The sequence below is a fragment of the Haliotis asinina genome, chromosome 2 (assembly GCF_037392515.1).
Source record: "Haliotis asinina isolate JCU_RB_2024 chromosome 2, JCU_Hal_asi_v2, whole genome shotgun sequence".
In the NCBI taxonomy this organism is placed as follows: domain Eukaryota; kingdom Metazoa; phylum Mollusca; class Gastropoda; order Lepetellida; family Haliotidae; genus Haliotis; species Haliotis asinina.
In genome coordinates, this window is record NC_090281.1 from 23,445,491 (window position 1) to 23,467,034 (window position 21,544).

A 21,544-nucleotide genomic window follows, 5' to 3' on the forward strand; every position below is an offset into this window, starting at 1 on the left:
AGACAACGTAATCCCTGCAGAATGTCATGTCAGCTTGAGGCTGGAGATACGTTACGCAGCTCTTAGACGTTTGTGACATTGGTGAAACTCGAGAGCATAGCATGGCGCTGTCAAGAGTGTAGGAAACGATATTACAGAAAATAATTTCGGCCCCGAAGTCTCAGAAAGAGCGGCTGGAGAATGTAACAATCTGCCTCACGTTTTATACATTCAGACGCACAATTAACACATTTTGAAACTACGGGCGTGTTTATATATTGTTGTGAGAGCACATTATTTCGCTCTCAAATAAACTCTAAGGCTAATTTAATTGGGCAGATTTGGAGTAAAGGATTACATACTTGCTTACTTAGGCATTATGGGATTTTATTTCATAAAACAACGAGAGATATAAGGCTCCGCAATGTTTTGTCCAAAGCTGCGATCTTGGGATTGATATAAACCTACTTCTTAGGTTCGAATCCCAGGTCGTTCCCAGCATGTTTTAAGATTTGTAAGCACCGTACAAGTATTCGCGGGTGGTCCATGGGTCAATATCAAAGATCTGTATGACTTCGACATTTCCACCACATCAAGAAGACGCCCCGTGATAAAACTGGAATATTGTTCACGGCGATGTTAAAATATAACTCAGTCACTTGATCATCACAAAGGAGCATCCTCGGTTATGCAGGGTGTATTAAAACCGATGGGTCTTCGGCGTGACACCGCTTTTTTTATAGCCTTGGGTTGTTCCAAATGTGAACCAAAGGTAGGCACAGCCCAGTTAGTGTTACCGTCTGATCCTGGTCCTATCGTAGGCATCGTTCCGTCTCATGACATGGGGGCCTAGAGAAACAGACGGCTATGACAGCACTGCTGACGTAATGTTGCCTCACAGTGTGTATGCTGGCATAAGTATCGTGCTTCAACGTGACGTTGTGTCCCTGCATCTACACACATTATGAAAATGATCGCGACAGCTTGTTCCAGTAGTGTACGGCGTGGTGGTGTTGCGACTCAGTTGTCGTATTTTGCGATGATACAGACAAAGGAACAGCGACACGTCGGAGGGTGAGATAATGAATATGGTTTTACGCCGCTTTTAGCAATATTCCAGCAACATCACAGCGGGGAAAACAAGGAATGGATTTCATACGTTGTTTTAATGTGTGCGGGACTTTGGCGTGGCGCTTTAACCACTAGGCTACCCCACCGCCCTGACACATCGGTTACAGTCTTGTGTTTTTCAAAATGTCAACGAAAGACAGGCCCAACCCAGTTAGGTTACCGACTGGTCCTGTCGGAGACATCCCTCCGTCTATATTACGGTCACTTCGATTTATGTTTTTGTTTTCGTCAAGAAGTTGATTTACTTTTAGATGATATGTTTCAATGTTGCTATGAACAATTATGATTATTATGTTAACGCTATCACTTAAAACTGTGAACGCTCCCACTGTTTTAATTAGACCACTTCCACTTTTTTGTTCAGATATTTTTTCTTCCAACAATCACCCCGAAGGTTATGCAACCATAATAAACAAAAGTGCATTCATCACGACCCTCCCAAATGCATTCATTCTGTCATAAACGTAATTTTCAAATTATCTCAGTAAGTTCCAAAGTTCATCGTGTTCATCTACAACCATCAGATAGGCATTTGGGTCATGAAGATATTAGCATGAATTATGGGTAATTGTCTTAAACTGGAGGATATAAGTGTTACATTCTAATGTCAAAAGAACGTTTAAATAATGCTGTCAAAATACCATGGATACACAAAGGGCAGATACGTTCACAGGCATACATGTTTACAGTCCGTTTGAGTTTGAAACGGACCGATAAATTGCAAATTCATTGTACAAAATTGCCATATAAATATCGCGGCGGGGTGAAACCGCAGAAAAGGAACAGCCAGTCATGGCTGGGGACATCTCAAAATCTATTGCGGGAGACCTGTCGGTTCCTTGCCTGTCTTACTGTCATAGTCACGACTTGTGGGTGACAAGTGGTGCCACAGTTGCCTGTTGTAAGCCATCCCGAGACCAGTGACCTTGTTCAATGACGTTAGCTACCTTGCTGACACAGTTTTGCCAAGTTTCAGTCGTGATTTTGTCACGGGATTCCTTAACCTAAACCTCTACGTCAATTAATCTAAAAGTTGTGTTTGATCTCCAAGATCTCCTTTGACATTACCCCAGATCATTTCAATGGGGTTAAGGTCACAGTGATAGGGTGGAAGTCGTAGAATATTTTGGCCCTTACTTTTTATGTAACTGTCAACTTTGTAGAAAGTTTCACCTTTGTGAGCTTTTTATGGTTTTATAGCTGAGGCTTCGAGTCATGATATCATATCAACTTTTCGTTTGTTCGTGGTATGGGGCATTCTCCAGACTTCTCTGGTGTAGCTGGTACCAAATTGTTTTTAACCCAATCGAGGAAAACCGCAACATTCATTTTGGAATGGTAGTCTCTGTCATCTGTGGACTTTGCCCTGAATATCAAGTCGTTGTCTAGAGAACGCTTTTGCTGGAGCAACCAGCATGGAAAATGATTAGTCTCTCTCCTTTCCCAATAGGCAGCTTTCTACTTGACCCCTTATTACCTCCGGCAGGGTGGTTGTGACGGCGTGTCTTACGTGTCATACTATTGACAGACAGGTCGTAACTGGATGTCATACTGTTGACAGAGAGGTTGTAAGTGTGTGTCATACCGTTGGCAGAAAGGTTGTACGTGTAAGGTTGTTTGTTTGTTTGTTTGTTTGTTTGTTTGTTGAAAATGCCAATGTGACGTTAAACCCTCAACTCATTCCAAGCAGTCTGCTCACAGAATACAGACAAACACTGAGTCGGTGGCGCCAGTAAGTAAGGTTGTGTCGCATGCAACAAATCGTATACGACAAGTCGTACCGTATGACCGCTCCTAAAGTTAAACGCAAAGTCAGTTCCCTGATTGTCCCTATATATAGTTCTGCTCAAGATCCTCCACTAATTTAATTCCCAAGCAAACATAAATGGATAAAGACTTCCGTGCCCAATTGAGCACACACCCTGAATACCTTAAGGTCTGTTATATAAATGCCCATACAAATTAGACATACAAATTTAGGACTCATGGGTGGCAATAAAAGTCGTGACTCGTGTGGGTGTCGAAAGCGGATTCAGCCGTAACAGTTCTACCATTCAAGTGAATATTATGTTTAATTCAGAGAGCCACAAGGGACTGTATTTCATTTAGACTACTGCTGCTGGTATGAACAATGACTCCAACTGCGACAGCCCTTGGCAGTGACTTGAGAAAATATTAGCACATCCTAATAACATGAGAAATGCATAAGAGATGCATGAATAAATAGATAAAATGTTTGGAAGTAAACATGGACTGCATAGTCATATCCGGACCGCTATGAATTATTTAAATCAGGGGAATTATTAAAAATCCCCACGGATGAGAGTATAGTTAATCAATCGAACGCAAGATATTAGGGTCCTGCATGAATACATAACGAAGTTGTTTTACTTTATCAAATTGAATCCACTATACTGACGTGAATACATGTATTGGTGTCGGAAGGCCTTGGCGCATGGGCAGACAACTGCAGTACAATTCATGGCGCGCAAATCTCAATCATCAGCAGGTAAAAGATTGCTCTTAGTATGTGTATCTATTTTGATAAATGATTGGTGTAAGTAGTGAGTGAGTGAATATTTTGGAATATACCATCAATATCACCGCAGGAAGACACTAGAAATGGGATTCGTACTTTGTACCGAGTGGGGATCGAACCCGGATCTTCGGCGTGACAAGCGAAAGCTTAAACCACTAGGCTACCCCACTGCCCCCAGTGCAGATAGAAGCGCATGGGCCAATACGTGCATGATGTCACTGAGGAAGTGGTCAACTTGTGTTATATCTCTGCATTTCGGATTACACCAGTAATCAGTAAACTACTGATTCAGGTTCTCCCTCTTCCGAGATTCAAACCCATACTCAGAGTGAAGCATCTAATCGCTGCACTCAAAGACAGCAATATCACCCACTCACCCACACCGGCATCCATAAAATGGAGGTCGGACAAGTGATAACAAAGATCACGTTCCACTTGAGTCCCTGTCATTTCACTGAAACAATCGAAAATATTTCCTCGTTAGTTGCATTTCATCCTAAAATACACACGATCAACGATCTAGACTTTGTTATCCAATCTCCAAATGATACTACACGGGCTGTTCAGACAAATGGCTATTAGTGCCTGTTTTACCTTAAAAAATGAAACCGCGTTGATAAGTCTGAGACTGATACCATCTATCTATCGATGCTTCCATATATACACTCCTAAAAAGAAACGCATACGTTTACTTTGAAAAGGAATTACTGTGTCTAATAAATTTGCATATTGCACATAAGTTGATTGATACATGGATGAAACGTTGCATGGTGATAGTCACGTGTTCTGTAGTGATAATGGAGATTCTGATTGGCCTGTCACGAAACACGCACATCAACGAAGAGGCTTTCCAGTAAGTACCTTGTGAGACCGCCATGTGATGTTATTGCATCTGTCTCCCTCAAAACACAAACTGAATACGTCTATGGATTCTGTTTTGTGAAACTATCTTTCCTTCTTCCTGCAACGTATTGGACATGTAGGTAAGTGTGTTGACGCCTAAGGTGTACTTCCCACAGATCTGGAAGCCACAAGCCATTGACGTTCGTATGATTCCTCTGTACCTCCACCAAGTTGGATCTCTGCGTGTAGAGCATGACCACAGACACCGTATCACCACCAAGACGAATCTGTCGAACCCAGTTTCGTTACACAAACGTCCATTTTGAGCCTTGTAGGCACGCTGTCTCACATCTCGACGTTGGGCAAAAAATTGTGATTCATCACCTGAATCAGCTCTCTGCAGTTTCTTGTAGTCCATGCCTGCGCCGTGTTGCTTCATCGCAGACGTTCCTGGTATGACTACCTGAAGTAGGTGAGTCCTAATTGTCTGGTCCGATACCCTCGGCCAACCAGACACAAGTTCTGGAGTCTCGACATGGCAATGACGTAGATGGAGATTCGGATATCGCGCCCCTGTGCAGGGGAGATGACTCTGGGTCTTCCGCCTCGCACCCTTCAATTTCTTGTCTGAGTGAAACTCGTTCCTGGTGCGCCCCGCCGTGATATTGCTAAAAGCGGCGTAAAACTAAATCACTCACCCAGGGCAACTGTCAACTGCTTTCCGCCTTCATTTCCTTTAATTTTAGTGCATTCTTTTGAAAGTGGTGCACAAAGCTACAATAGCTTGAAATGTTTCCGTTTGGGCACTTCACTAGTTAACGAAATGCGTGAATCGTTCAGTAGACAAAATTGCATAATTTTTATTATGTATTGAAAGTTTCCTGGGAAAATATAATCAGTGTTTATTATCCCATGTGCATTTCCCGTTTTGAAGTGTGTATTGAACGATATGTGTATAACAGGGTCAGTGTGTGCAACGTAAGGGAACCTAGACAGGACATCTGAATATTCGGTAAAGCATTGGAGACATGTTTAATATAAAATAAAATTATTAAAGCCGGTGGGATATGTTAGATGAGTGAGGTAGTACAGTTTTACGCCGCTTTTAGCAATATTCCAGCAATATCACGGCGGGGACACCAGAAATGGGCTCCACACTTAGTACCTAAGTGGGGAATCGAACTCGGGTCTTGGGCGTGACAAGCGAACGCTTTAACCCAAAGGCTACCCACCGCCCCCCCCCCTCTCTCTCTCTCTCTCCCTCTCTCTCCCTCTCTCTCTCTCTCTCTTTCTCTCTCTCTCTTCTGGCACACACACACACACACGAACTATGATCATCATACGACCTAGATTGCACCAAGAGCATTGTCTGACATTTACGTGAACACAATTTCCTATTAATAGTCTTCACATGTCAAACACACACGGCGGTTGTAAAGCAACGTTTGGCTTTTTCAAATTACAAATAGCCTGCTAAAAATACGACATCCCGAAAAACGAAGCAGAAAATTCAGCCCATTTATGAACACTGATCCGAGCTTACGTCTATATTGGGCACTTTAGTTTCACGGTCTAGACGGACCTGGCCAGATACAACACTTGTCGTCATGCATAAACAGTTTCCAGAGAGCATTGTTGGTCTTCCTGGAATACAGACATTAAATTGCTGTCTGGGTTAACAGACATTTGTATCCGAGAGATTCACTGTCTCCGATAGCGAGCGCTCAGTAGATATGGAAATAGATCACTTGGTCCTATTTAGAGTATGGGACAACAATGAGGTATCAGAGAACCTTACATAACGATATACGCTCGCGCAAGAATACAGCGTTGAAGATCATGCTGTGTCATTGATCACAGAAAAAAGTGCACGCGAATACGTATGTATGGTGCTTTGGATTCTACTACTCAAAGGTGTGGAGGCCTAGTGGTTAAAGCGTCTGGTCGTCACGCCATGAGTCGGGTTCGATTCCCTACATGGGTATAATGTGTGAAGCCCATTTCTGGTGTTCCACGCTGTGATATTTGTGGAATATTGCTGAAAGCTTATAAAAGTCACTCACTCACTCGCTCACTCACTCTCTCACTCGCTTCACAAAGAACTTAGGGAACGTCCGATTTTTATTTGATATAGTTCCAACTGACGTCAAAAAAAACCCCTCCACAGCAGATTTTGAGTAAAAAAAACACATAAGTTAGACGCGTGAAATAAAATTAATTGAAAAGATCACAATGTCGACGTAAAGAACACTGGAAATCGTCTAATAATGTCACAGCAGCTCATATTGAGCTGGGGTGTCAAAATCGGATGTTCAAGGACTGCACTTGAGGCAAAGCACAGGAAACCACCTCAGGTACGAAAACACGGACCATTAGTAATGTGTGTAAATACACGCAAGAACTCTCCGAAGCACAGAAAAAGTTAGTCGTCTGAATACGTCACGTAGTATACGTTGCAGTGTTTACAATACTTTTTGCCAGTTGGCAATCACAGTCTGCTGGCACCTGCAGGCTTTAAAATCTATAGAACCTGAATGAAATCTGCAAGCCCATTTTGTTCTATCAAACCAATAAAAACAAAATACACTATACTGTAAACAGTTTCACGTTGTTTTTCAAAATCAATTTGGGAAGCTTATAGCGCAGAGAGACGTTTTAATTTGTTAAAAACTGGTGTTGATTTTCTCATGCGCAGAGCGCTGAATACTAGGAAATGAAACTGTAAGCTATCGTAACATGGCAGATCATGAATGATTCCCGAACGTTATTAAAGAAACACAATATGGGAAAGATTAAACCTGAAACAAAATGACAGATAATGAACTGAAGGCAACAAGGGGATGTAAATATTTGAAACTACCGACCTGACACAATAACAACCGGCGCAGGGCCTCCGGGCTGGCGATTATTTCGAACGCTGATAAGTTGTCAGGACCTGGAAGATCTCTTGTCTCTTGGTGGGTGTGGTAGCTGACGAACACACCGATCCAAGCATCCCAGAGGTGTTCAGTCGGTGACATGTCTGGGGAACGTGACGGCCATGTTTGCTGCAAAGAAGTTCTGGACGATTCGGGCTACATAGGGCCTGGCGTTGTCATGCTGGTAAAGGACACCACGTGGCTGCTGTTGGAGAAATGGAAGGGCAGTTGGGCGAGGAATCTGGTCAGTGTACCTCTGAGCTGTCAAGTTTTCGTTTGCGATGGCCAATGGCGTCCTCTCTTGTCAACAAATCCTTCCCCAAACCATAACACTACTTCCAGCATACGGAACGACCTCTTGAACACATCAAGCTGCTGTCCGTTCACCCCTTCTACGATACACACATTGTTGACCATCAGTCCTGTATCAGAATCGACTCTCGTCAGTGAAGACGACTCTCAGTTACGTCGCTGTCAACGTTGTACATTCCACGTCTCCGAAGACGATGTTGCGCTGTGAATACTGTCCCCTGTACGCTCTGATTCCTTCAGCCCTCAATCGTCTGGCAACTGTCTGTCGACTGACCACGTGCCGCAAGGCATTCCTTGCTGATGACATCACTGTAAGGCAGCGGTTACTGACGTTCAGGGTGCGTAGGTTCCAGTTTTTATGGGCGTTGGTGACCTAGGTCTTCGTGTTCTTGGCCACGTTCTTGCAACGTGGGCATGGATGGCACCCATCTGTATCTTACCAAGGACTCTCTCGCGTCGTTCTGGTATCGGTCGTGGTGTTTCTTTGATGTTCCTTTTTCACTGTGAGTGTCTGACGCACTGTCAGTATGACGTTTGTGCTGTTATTACAAGTGCAGTTACAACTGCGGCTATAGCCATGGTTTTCTTTCTCACTTTTCACGTTTTACACGTGACGTGCACAGTGACCATATTCTGGATACAACATTGTTGCGTTTGTGAAGTTTTGTTTCACATCATTTTAGTTTTAGTTTTTCGCCTGGTTTTTTTTTCAGATTTCGATATTTTTAGGTTTGAAAGTTGTATAGTTTTGTTTGGACGTCAGTATATTTACAATATTTGTTTATTTAAATTACGCTGAATAGTATACCCTGTAAAATCTTTTTAGGGTGTTAAAACATGCTAAACATGTCAGTGTGTTGTTGTAATGTGTTTAAATGGAAAAAGAAATGAAAATTTTCGAACTGTAACTCCATAATGCCATCCGTCTAAATGCTAACTTCCAGTTATATACTTCTGATTACGGTTCGGTCTCAAACATACTGAGCACAGATATATTCGATATTAAGTTGTGGACAATACGTTTCACAGAGTTTTACACCCAAGCAGCATAAATTCATGTTTTTCGTGCGATAATCGTTAAGATGATGATATGTTCATAATGTCAATAAATAACAAGTCGTGCATTCTTTGAAATGTTGGCTTTACATGCCAGCACTGTTTAGTTGTTATATTTTGGACATGGTTTTGCTTGTTTATGTTTGTTTGTTGTTTAACGCTGCACTCGACAATTTCCCATATATGGCGTCGATCTGTAAATAATGGAGTACAACCTAGACCAGACAATCCAGTGATCAACACCATGCGCATCGTTCTACAATTGGGAGATGCTGACATTTGTCAACCAAGTCAGCGAACCTGACCAACATATCACGTTAGTCGCCTCTTACGACATGCATGGGATACTGACGATAAATGCATCCTAACCAAAATCTTCATTTGTACATGCAAGGTCATCTGTCATACAAAATGTGCCTCTGAAAGAATCGATGTCAAGATAAATGTATTGATCAGAAGTGAAAAACAGGTAATCATTTCGCACTTCGAACTAAATCTAGGATTACGGGGTTTCTTTAATGCACATTCCCGGAATGTCCTTGAGGAAGAAAAAACACGGCAAATCGGACGCCGTAATCTGAGGTAGAGCATGCCGCGCTGAAGAAAGGTGAAACTGGTTTAGAGTTACCTCCCTTTATTATGTGGAATTATACGTCTTAATGAACACATCCATACACTTAAGCTGTAGTCGTTGTGCAGTGTACGAAAGTCTCGAAATTGTGCTAGCCAGCCGAGTGCCTGTAGAGATTTACCGGCCCGACTGGATTTTTGTTAACCACAGGCTAGCGGAGCAGTGGATAATTAGAGCACTCCCGTTGTAGCGATGCCATCCGAAGTCCAGTGGTCTTAGTAGTGGCACTTGGGTGTGCGGAGGAATACATGTGGGCTCCCTACTTCGACAAAGGCTGAGGCGTGGCCTTGTGTTTAAGGCGTCAGCATATCACAGATAAGACCCGGGCGTGCTGTGTCAGGTGTCCCCCACCGTGATATTTTTGGAATATCGCTCTAAGCAGCGTAAAACACACCCCCATGTTCCATGATCGGTCATAATACCTTGAGGTGCGTGACAGAAACAAGTGGTGCTCATACTATCAGTCTCTTGTTTGTCTCTGCTTTGCTTTTTGTTGAACTAAGTTAGATGGATTTGGGAGGCTGACAGTTGTTTCAGATTTCCAGAGGCATCCGTTAATGATCAAAACTGGACTGGAAGAACCACTGGTCACCAGTAGCGTATGACCTCAATGGCAAGGTCAGGGCGACACGGCAAGGTCACATGCATGAAATTCCCATGAGTTATGCTTCAGGGATACAAACAGAGCACATAAAACGTTACTTCCTTGTTCAACTTTATCGCAGAGTGGATCATTAAAGATATCTTTCGATAAAAACAAGCAACGGAAAGTTGATTTTACTGCCCGGTGGCACTGCTCACCCAAATCAACTTAAAAATCAACTTTTAAAAATCACTCAAATGATATGCAATATTTTCTTCAATTTATAAATCGATCTTTCAGATATGCAGTGAAAGCCATAAATATCCCCAGAACGTTTTGCTTTTATTGGACATACTTCATCATGGCGTCAAATGCGAATACTCCAATGGAGAATATGATTTATTTGACGCTGAAGACATTACGAAACATGATGTATGACTTGGTTCTGAATTGGGGAAACCTTGTCTTCGGAATGTAGTTTGATTAAGATCCATTCGTGGGGAAATTAATGTCCGTATTACATCATCAATCACCATTACATTTCACACATTAAGTTCAGATTCAAACCAGGAACAAATCCTCTTGAGGTATGCAATGTACTTAAAAGAGTCACCTTAAAGGTAGTCATCGAATTATTGTCATAGGGCTGAGAAATAAAGTAGCACGTGGCCCATATTATTAAAATTGGAATTTTCGTTTCGGTTATGTTGATCGTATGTCGCAAACGGACAAGTGGTTTTATGTTGGTATCCGTGGCTTCTTTGTTATTTTGTCTCTTGTTTTGTTTAATTGTTTTGGTTTGGTTTGGGTTTTTTTTGTTTGTTTGTTTTTGTTTTGTTTTTTTGTTTGTTTTTTTTGTTTTTGGGTGGGTCACTTGTTTTGGGGGGGTTACACATAGTAAATATACACTAACACCTATTGATATTTATAAGAAAGCCATGCTGAAAACAGAGTCTGTTTACAGTTCCCACTACTAGAAGCGAGTGAGTCTTGCGGTCTGTAAATAATCGGGTCTGGAGCAGATAATCCAGTGTGATCAACAGCATGAGCATGAATTTGTGCAACTCTTAACCGATGACGTGTCAACCAAGTCAGCGAGAATGATCACCCTATCCCGTTAGTGGCCTCTTACGACAAGTATGGGTTACTGAAGATCAAATCTAACACGGAACGTCAGGGGTCCAGACTACTAGTGTATGACAAGCACGTGTTTATGAATCACTATCAACTAATGATGATACCAGTTGTTAGAAGAAAGGTCAGCGTGACCTGTCCCACCTGTCACAAACACATGCAAAGGCAAGTGATAGCTTCCTTGAAGAAACAAATCCGTGAGATGAAATTTATTTGTGTTGGTATAATTTACATCTTTGTCATCTCGAATAGGTGTTTTAATATTTGAGGCGTTGTAAGTGTGATGATGGTTTGAGAAACACGTCTGGAGACTGATGGTTTGAGGAACACGTTGTCTGGAGACTGATGGTTTGAGAAACACGTCATCTGGAGACTGATGGTCTAAGGAACACGATAACAGTGGCGGTTTGAGAAACATATTGTACGCTGACTGGTAGTTTCAGAAATGAGGTAGTACAAGACAAAATAGAGAATTTCACCAGCCATCATATTTGGGAGTTTCGTTGACGTGTCTTCATGAAACGTTTTGAAATATTTCCGGAGAAGTTGAAAGCTATTGATCTTCAGTAACTAACGACCAAAGAGATCGGGTGACTTGGTTTATATGTCATAGCATTCCAATTGCTTAAAACGGTGCTCATGATGTTGATCATTAAATGTCTAATCCAGACTCGAATATTTACAGACCGCCGCCATATAGTTGGAATATTGCTATTAAACATCAAACCAACCAACCAACTTGAACGCTCTAACCTTTACGAAACACCCCTGAACAAAAGCAGTAGGACACACTTTAAAATCTTCACGAAAACAGCGTTCCCGATCATAACTCACACGTTGTGACGTTAAGGCACCAAAGGCTGGACTTGTGGCAATATTGCCCGACACGAACAGAAAACTGGCAGTTTGAAAGTTGAAATCATCTCTCTTGCTGGTCTTTTGGATGTTTATTGGTCATTCTCTTCACATAATACTCTCGAAGGTGTTTGCATATGACTTACACTTTACACCAGGGCATATACTGTGCAGCGCACTCGTGCCATACGACCAGTTTACGACACAATCCGGCCTACTTAGCCTTGGTGCGACCTCTGGTTGAGCTTAACATCTGTGTTATGTGACGCATACATCCACCAACACAGACATAATAGCATTGTCGTCTCGGACAATCATCTTCTAATTGAGCTGGACACACTTGGCCGGGAGGATATCCGACGGAGGTGTTATGACAGACAGGCTGGCCTGTGGTCAGCGCGGTGTCCGTTGGGGATATCTGTCTGTGATTACAGCATGATCGCCGCACATTCACCCTCCACGACATGGTGTACAGCAATGGAGGCTGACCAATAAGCGGGTCATTGGCAAGGATTGATTGTGGTCAAGACCGGTCGTTAAGGTCAGGCAATTACCAATGTGAGAAATACGTTGTACCGGAGCCGATGATTAGGGAAGATATGTTCTTATGTGACTGGGATTACGTGAAGGTGTCAGATGACAATCGGTTTGAAAAAGCAAGATCTTAAAGAATTGTGTGTTTGAGAAAGCATGCACGATCTTGTATGGGTGCCTTTTTGAGTAAGGGGGATCATAAAAGAAAAGAGGCATGGTTTTGAACTGTCAAGAACTGTCAGAAAAGAAGGGTGCTAAACGACAGGGCTTTTTCTAAAAAAAATCATTTTCTTACAGGACTGTCGGTTTAAGAAAACATCATCTAGCATGAATGTCGGTTTGAGAAAACATGATATAACATGATTTGCGTTTTGAGCAAGCATGACCTTAGATGACTTTCTATTTAAGAGACAATAATCTAACATGACTGTCGGCTTAAGAACAACCCGATTTAACATGACTTGCTCTTTGAGGCAGCATGATCTAACATGACTGTCGGTTTGAAAAAAAAACTGATCTAACATGACTTGCTCTTTGAGGAAGCATGATCTAACATGACTGTCGGTTTGAGAAAAAAACTGACCTAACATGACTTGCTGTTTGAACAAGCATGATCTAACACGACTGTCGCTTTGAGCCTGCGTGATCTAACAATACGTTCGGTTTGAGTATTGGTCTAACATGACTGTTGGTTTCAGAAAACGTGATCTAGAATGACTTTAATTTTGAGCAAGCATGATCTAGGATGACTGTCTCTTGAGAAAGCATGATCTAACATGACTGTCGCTTTGAGAAGGCATGATCTAACATGACTGTCGCTTTGAGAAAGCAAGAGCTAACATGAATATTCCCAACATGAATATCAACCGATAACCCTGTACAAAGTAGCTACACGTTGTTTGGAGAAGGCCGACGTCAAATGACAAGTAGGATGGGAGATCAAAGGACAAGAACCCAGAGTAGATGACCCACTGGCACTATTTGTTTGTTTATTTGGTAGTCTGTCTGTCTGTCAGTTTGTTGTTGTCGAATACGACACTGATAGCGATAATCAAGTTATATGACAATGGTCTGAACAAAATCGAAATCTGAACCAGAAAATCCAGTGACTGACATCATGAGAAACAATCTTCTCATGTTGGATACGATGACATACACGAACCATGACAACCACTTTGTCGCTCCCTGTGACAAGCATGGGCTGGTGATTTCAAATTCCAACGGATCTTCACGGGAGCATTAAGCACCGAGAGCCACAATGAGACTGGCGATAGGAAGCAGATGGGTAAGTGGGACCCATATTGATGTGTCTAATGTATCCATTCTTTACAATCCAAGAGAAATTACCAGCCCTCTACTGAAATTAACTGTTCTTTTGCGGGTAATGAATTTCACACAAAGAAATGGATAGTTGGAGTTCGAGCAACAAAAGAGTTAATTTGTCTGTTTTAGGGAGGAACTCCAAGACACGAGGTTCTCTTCATTACGACTAGAGGCTATGTATTCAGACAGGAGTTGATTGATGATACTTGGTCAGAGAATGTGAGCACTATAATCTTAGAGTGGGTGCAAGGCCGTGACATTTACAGCCGAGCAAGGTTTCCATGTGTACGTATTGTGCACGTAATTGCGTGACGCGTAGAGCGTATTACTTGTGCAGAGAGTCCAATTTCATGTGTACGCGTGTAAAGGTTTTGTGATTCTTTGTTTTCTTGGAGATGTTGCTGATAACGATTGCTCTTGTCACCTTCTTTCTCACGAACGCACGAGACCTGACAGCCATAACAGAGGATGTGATCATTGCAGGTTTATTGTACTGTTAGATGAAAATAGACACAAAAATATTGTCTATCTTCTTAAGGGGCGGCGGGGTGGCCTTATGTTCGAAGAGTCATTTCGTCACGCCGAAGACTCGGGTTCGATTCCCAACATATGTATAATGTGAGAAGCCCATTTCCGGTGTCCCAACGCCGTGCTATTGCTGGAATATTGCTAAAAAGTCGTAAAGCTAAACTCACTCACTTGTAACATCCGTATGGTCCTTCTTGGATTGGAACTTTTTTAGCCTAAGCAAAATCACGCACTACGCACTACGCAGCAGGCGTTCATGGAAACGTCCATTACTATTTTAGTATAAAGTGTTGTTTACGCACTACGCACTACGCTCTACGCACTACGCACTACGCTGTACGCACTACGCACTACGCACTACGCTGTACGCACGAACGGTAAATGGAAACCCGGAATTGAACTACACTTTATGTGCGTGTCAATAAAACGTTAGAACTGAATACTTCTAAACATTTTGAGCCTTGACCCGTGACGTGTATACATTGGTCCAGACGGAAACTTGTAACGCGAACTTCAAGACATGCTAGTATCGTTGATTCTTTCTCGAATGTCTGGATAGTTTGGGGAGGTAACCTTTGGTTGTCTTCATGAATTCATGACAAACCATTTTGTCAGTCTTTGTTTCTAAAACACACATTTGTTTCATCTGGAAGGAGACCAAAATAGTTTTTTTCTCCCTCAAAAAATCCCCCAAAGACTACTACCTGTGTTGTTTCCATGACTGTCACCAAACGTGTTTAAGTGACAATTACCCGTATTGCTTCCGGCACAATATTGCTTCACTGACAATGTCAATTGCTAATGTAGTTTCCATGGCACTTATCAGTATTGTTTCTATGGCAATTCAGTATTGTGTCCGTGACAATTACCCGTGTTGTTTCCATGACAATTACATATATTGTTTTAGCGAAAAATATCCGTATTGATTCCATGACAAATACCACTACTGTTTCCTTGACAATTACCCGTGAAGGGGTAGAATAGGCCTTCAGCAACCCATGCTTGACATAAAAGGCGACTCAGCTTGTCGTAAGAGGCGACTAACTGGATCGGGTGGTCAAGCTCGCTGACTTGGTTGAGGCATGTCATCGGTTCCCAATTGCACAGATCACTGCTCATGTTGTTGACCTCTGGAGTGTCTGGTCCAGACTCGATTATTTACAGACCGCCGCCATATAGCTGGAATATTGCTGAGTGCGGCGTAAAACTAAACTCACTCACTCCTTGACAATTACCCGTGTTGTTTCTATGACAATTACCCGTGTTGTATCCATGACAATTACACTTACCGTTTCAGTGAGAAATTACCGTATTGATTCAAAAACAATTACCAGTATTATTTCTATGCCAGTTGTCAATATCGTTTCCATGACAATCACACCAATTGTTTCCATGACAACTACCCATTCTAATACCATGCTTATTACCCTGCCGTTGCTATGATCAATCCCAGTGACCCTGGAGACAATAACACGAAGTGTCGCAATGATCATTGCCTGTTTTTACCTTGACAAGCACTTAACTTTTTCAGTTGCCATTTAATTAGATTAATTGTGAGGAGTCACTGACTAAATTTATGCGTTCAATACAAATGTTCCTTCGGGCAATCTAATAATTCGCATGGTATGACGTCTTAAGTCTTTCAGTTTGAATTGATCATTTCTATGCCCAAAGCGAGTATTCACGGGGTCTTTTTCATGAACAGTGAGAACAAATTCACCATCAATATCTGTGCCATCTGATCGTCACAAATTACAAAGCAGAAGCATGCTAACCTGATGCTGTTAACATGCACATATAAAACGTATAACTGAAAAGTATACGACAGATTTCTTACTTTTTTAACGTTTTTCCTGGTTTCTAAGTACAGAAAATGTATAGGTTAATTTTGGGTGAATTTCTTTAAGAATAGAAATGACAAAAGTTTCTTTGGCATTATTTAGGACAAAACGACAAAGGTTAAATGAATTTTATAAATGACAAAAGCTAAATTAATTTTACAAATGACAACAGTTAAAATTACATTCATGTATGAAATATGGCGTATGTTGCAAATGTAATTATTCTTTTTAAATTTGCAAAAGAATGTGCAGCAATCTGAGAAAAATCGTTAGATGAAATATGGAGATAGAAAATATATATTTTATAAGGATATATTAGTACGAAGCAAATGTTACTAAGACTACCCAATGTCCATGTTAAGATAGGACGATGCAATTCTCCTAACGCAGATATCGTCTTGTACAACGACAACCGGGGCTTTAAATGGCATATCAAACACTTAACTTACCTCATTGTGTTATGAATTACGTAACTGCTTTCCAGAGTGACGTCATGAGGAAGAGTCCCACAAAAAGTAATTAAAACTCTTAAGTTTGCAGCGCCCGTGAAAGTTACTGTTAAGAAGTTTGCGCGTTATGAAAGTTACGGTTATAAAAGTATAACTTTCAAACCTCTAGGGGAAATGTTGTTGGTACGACAAGAGACAGACCTCTTGACACTCTGCGGATCTTGGGTTTTGTCGAAAAAATGCAGCCGTGCCCGAAATGCTTGAAAATGGTTATTATGTTCAGATCCTTACAAGAAAGAAATTTCTGTGACACATCCTGACATATTTGAGATCCTGTGTCGTGAAGACCAGTGAGAGGTTTTGTGCTAATGAGTGAGTTTGCTTTTACGCCGCACTCAACAACACATGTGTTTTGTGAATAATCGAGTCTGGACCAGACAACCCAGTGTTCACACCATAAGCATCGATCTGCGCAACTGGGAACCGATACCGTGTGTCAACCAAGTCAGCGAGCCTGACCACCCGATCCCGTTAGTCACCTTGTACGACAAGCATAGTCTCCTTGGGTTGTTGGTGTTCACGGATCTTCACATGTCTCTGTAGCAGTGAGTGTGATCTCTACAGACGTACTGTCTATAAATAAAATTTGGAATGTTCACCATTCAGAACACTTCTTTCATTTCCCAATCAACCAATATTTATGTAGCAAATAGCACTGAGTGAGTGGGTGGGTTTAGTTTAAGTTGTATGACCGCGGTCTGTAAATAATCGAGTCTGGACCAGACAATTCAGGGATAAATAGCTTGACCACCGATCTATGCAATTTGGATACGATGACGTGCCAAGAAAGTCAACGATCCTGGCTACCAGATTCCGTTAGTTACCTCTTACGACAGGAATGGTGTAATGAAGATCTAATCCAGATCTACACGAGTCAAATAGTTCTGAGACTTGGAGAAGCGCTGTCGCCAGCATGACAACCAGTCCCAGTGATTACGAAGGAGTGTTCGAGAAATTCAACCTGAAAAACTGACACAGAAAGAAAAACTTTCAAAATCTTCTTTTTTGTCAGCTGGTCCATAGAAACAAATTCCTCCCTCCACTAAATGAGACGTGTTTTTTGCCCATTTCCTAGATTTGCTGAAAAGCGAAGCCCCGAGAGGATGATTGTAAGAGTGATACAAATAGCCTTTTTCTGTTTACAACCAATAAGATTTTTACCTTTGCCATGCAAAGCATTTTGGCTTCGTGGAAATAAACTTGAAGTGAATGAAGAACAACAAAAATGAATAAACTTTCTGCCCAGCAACGTACATAAAATCGTCTAAGAAATCATGTTAGATATTTGGAAGTCAACGAGGTGGCACAAGGTGCACAAAAGGATGACATGAGTCTTACAGAGAAGTCTCGGAAACAGCATTTCTGACACTTCTCTGAAATTATACTTCTTCCTTCTACCTTCACTCCTGGCATTTACACTCAGTTCGTGTATAATTTACTGTTTTCTTCTATGAGTATTTTATGTGACCTTCGTCACATTCTTATCTACTTAACAGATAAGGCTAATGCCTAGCCACGTTTGGTTTCTTTTTTTCGCCGCATTGGACATTTCGTCCAAAATATAACGTTCTTTCATGCTGTAATCTTACATGTTTACAACTTTGCTCAAACTAACGGGGAGTGAGTGAGTTTAGTTTTACGACGTCTTTTATCAATATCCAGGTCGAAGTAAGAACCATAACTCTGCTCGCACCATTGGTGGTGACCTGGACAACTCGGGAACGCTGCTCATGAACTTTCAGAGAGAAACTATGTATGCCTTTTGACATTATACATTTAAAAAAAAGAATAGCGAAAAAAGCCATTACCTTAAGTGAACCCTGAAAACACCCAACATTTCTTTCAATGAAACATTTGGCAAATAATCAATATAAATGGAAATCTCCCTAAGCTGTTGTCGTTCCTTAAACGCTAAATGATACCAGCTTCGCGTTAGTTTTTGAGTTGCGACGGCGAAGCTGCCAATCAGAGAATGAAGATAGGGTTAGCGATTTCTTTCGTCGAAAACATATCCAGTATTCCAATTTAATCTTTACTGAATCCCCATTATAAGATCAACTACATGTATTGATTCGAGACCGGAACAGACCATTTCTTCTAAAATTTGCCAAAACGTAATAATTCAAGACTCTTTCTTGTTACATGTAAAACAGAGCCTAGCATTCTGAACAGCGGCGTGCCAACCCGAGGGAGTCGGATTTCAAACAAGGTATTGATTCCATTACAAGGAAACATGCTGCAAGACAAAGTTTTAGGGGCAACCCCGAGGCGTTAAATATTTATAATTTTCCAGTCTCGTTTGAATTCCGATCGAAGGCAATCAATAAATTAAGACTTAAACAGAATGTTTTGATGGCGTCCTGATGTTCGTGTAATGGTTTCATCTTTCTTTGACTTTAGTTTAATAGACAACACACTGTTACGCGGTTTGCAGTGCCCTCATCATTTTGGATTGAAACTAAAAAGATTTATCGACGGCCCATGAAAATAATACGGGGCTTCCGACGGATGGGCGAACAAAGCGGCCAAGTGATGTAAGATCAAAGATCTTCGTCAGCCGCATCATTTGGTTTGAGCTGCAGGGTCTGTATTGCCCTATGAGATGGCACGGATCGTTAACTATTGATCATTGCGTCAAGTATATGCGATGACGTCTATGCGTTAGATATTAACGTCATGGTTCATATTTCAAATCGGGTGTGATGTGTAATTTTTAAATATGTAGAAATTTGTTTGATGATCTGAAATTTGATAAATTTCATCCTCGATATCATGTAATTATCTTTGAAGTAGTGTATTATCATCCCATAGTCGGTATATTTTGATGCTATCAGACAATCGAGTTTTCAATAAAGAAAGCTATGACAACGTCCAAACATCTTCCAGCATCCCTGCCAGCTACCATCCTGCCATCCACGCATTATCCAGTCATCCATCAGTCACCTCCCACTCCACTATCTACTATTCATCAATCAGTCAAACCCCTCATTCCACTCTCTACCATTCATCCATCAGTCAACCCTTCATTCCACTCTCTGCCATCCATCCATCAGTCAACCCTTCATTCCACTCTCTACCATTCATCCATCAGTCAACCCATTCATTCATCAGTCAACCCTTCTTTCCACTCTCTACCATCCATTCATCAGTGGACCCTTCTTTCCACTCTCTACCATTCATCCATCAGTGAACCCTTCTTTCCACTCTCTACCATTCATCCATCAGTCAACCCTTCTTTCCACTCTCTACCATCCATCCATCAGTCAACCCTTCTTTCCACTCTCTACCATCCATCCATCAGTCAACCCTTCATTCCACGTCTCTACAATTCATCCACCAGTGAACCCATCTTTCCACTATCTGCCATTCATCCATTGGAGAACCATTCATTTTCTTTATCTAGCATCCATCCAATATCAACCTCTCATTCCACCGTCTGCCGTTCATCTATTATCAGTTAATCACTAATCACTCATTCTTTCATCAACAACCCTTCATCTGTCCTCGACCCACCAGTCCTTGGAATCAATCCCCATCTTTAGTTCATAACATGTTTACCAAATTCCATTGTCCACTCACCCATAGAAATACCCCAATTTAATTCATAAATTAAAAAAAATCCATTCATATATTACATGTTCCATTAATTGCCAGCAGCTATATGTCGATCGTAACCGAGGTTGCAATGTGAAATACACTCAGATGCGTGCATCGGTAAATGCTGCAGATTTGCATGAGTGACTGATCTTGAGAAAAGACGATCTTTTGTCAACAGACACCATTTGAAGATGGAAGACAGAAAAAAAACACACATCGTTATATCAGCCTTCTCTGAAGGAATCATTGCAGGAGTTGTCTCATAATCCACTAATCCTCTTAGCGGCGCCAGCTAATCCTCGCAGGCTTGGTAACATGGGCGGTCATTGATTGGCTGACGTGAGAAGGCGCCAGGAAATCCCTGTCTGGTCAAACCAGAATGAAACGGTAGAGTTGCTGATTACAGTCCAGACAGTAGCAGCGTGGGTGAAATGAGGTGAAAACACGGCATCAGTGCGTTGTGTTGGGGAGAGGTGCAATAACCGCACATCAAGAGTAACTCGGGTGAAGGGGTAGAGGGTTGGGATGAGGGGAGCTGGTTTGGGGACGGGTGGAGATGGGATTGCATTGGGTGCATGTTTCAAAGCGAAATTAATACTCACTCAAACAGTTAATCAATCAATTAATCAACCAGTCACCCACACGCGCACATGCGCCTGCACGCAGCATATCAAAAAGTCAGGCCATCGGACACGTCATCATATCAAATTGCGTAGATCGATGCTCGTGATCACTAGATTGTCTGGTCCACATATAATTATGTACATACCGCCGCCGTTAAACAACGAACGCACCAACCAACAACAAGCCATGCGCCAGCGCACCCATTCATTTGCAAACGGGATTTTAATTTCAGTAGAGAAAATATACGGCATCGATATAGACGTGACCACCCGAAGCTTTAGGAAACATGATACTAGTTTCGGGTTACATAAAGGTCATATGTTTTAATTTTCCGATTAAATTCACTTTGAAATAGTACACCTTGCTTCAGCAGTACATACGGGAGTATTACCTTCACTGAAACAATGGACATGAAAAAACCTCATAACAAATACATCGATTCGTAATTTGCTGGAACGCGACATTTTCAAACATGAAATTGGTATTACTGCTTTACGTCCGCACAGAACGTATCGCATTTCAAAAGTAAAATGTATGTAATTAAACTCTCTTTTGTGTGCCTCAAGAACTTGACTGGCTCTAATCCAAAATTAGATTGTTCTCATCC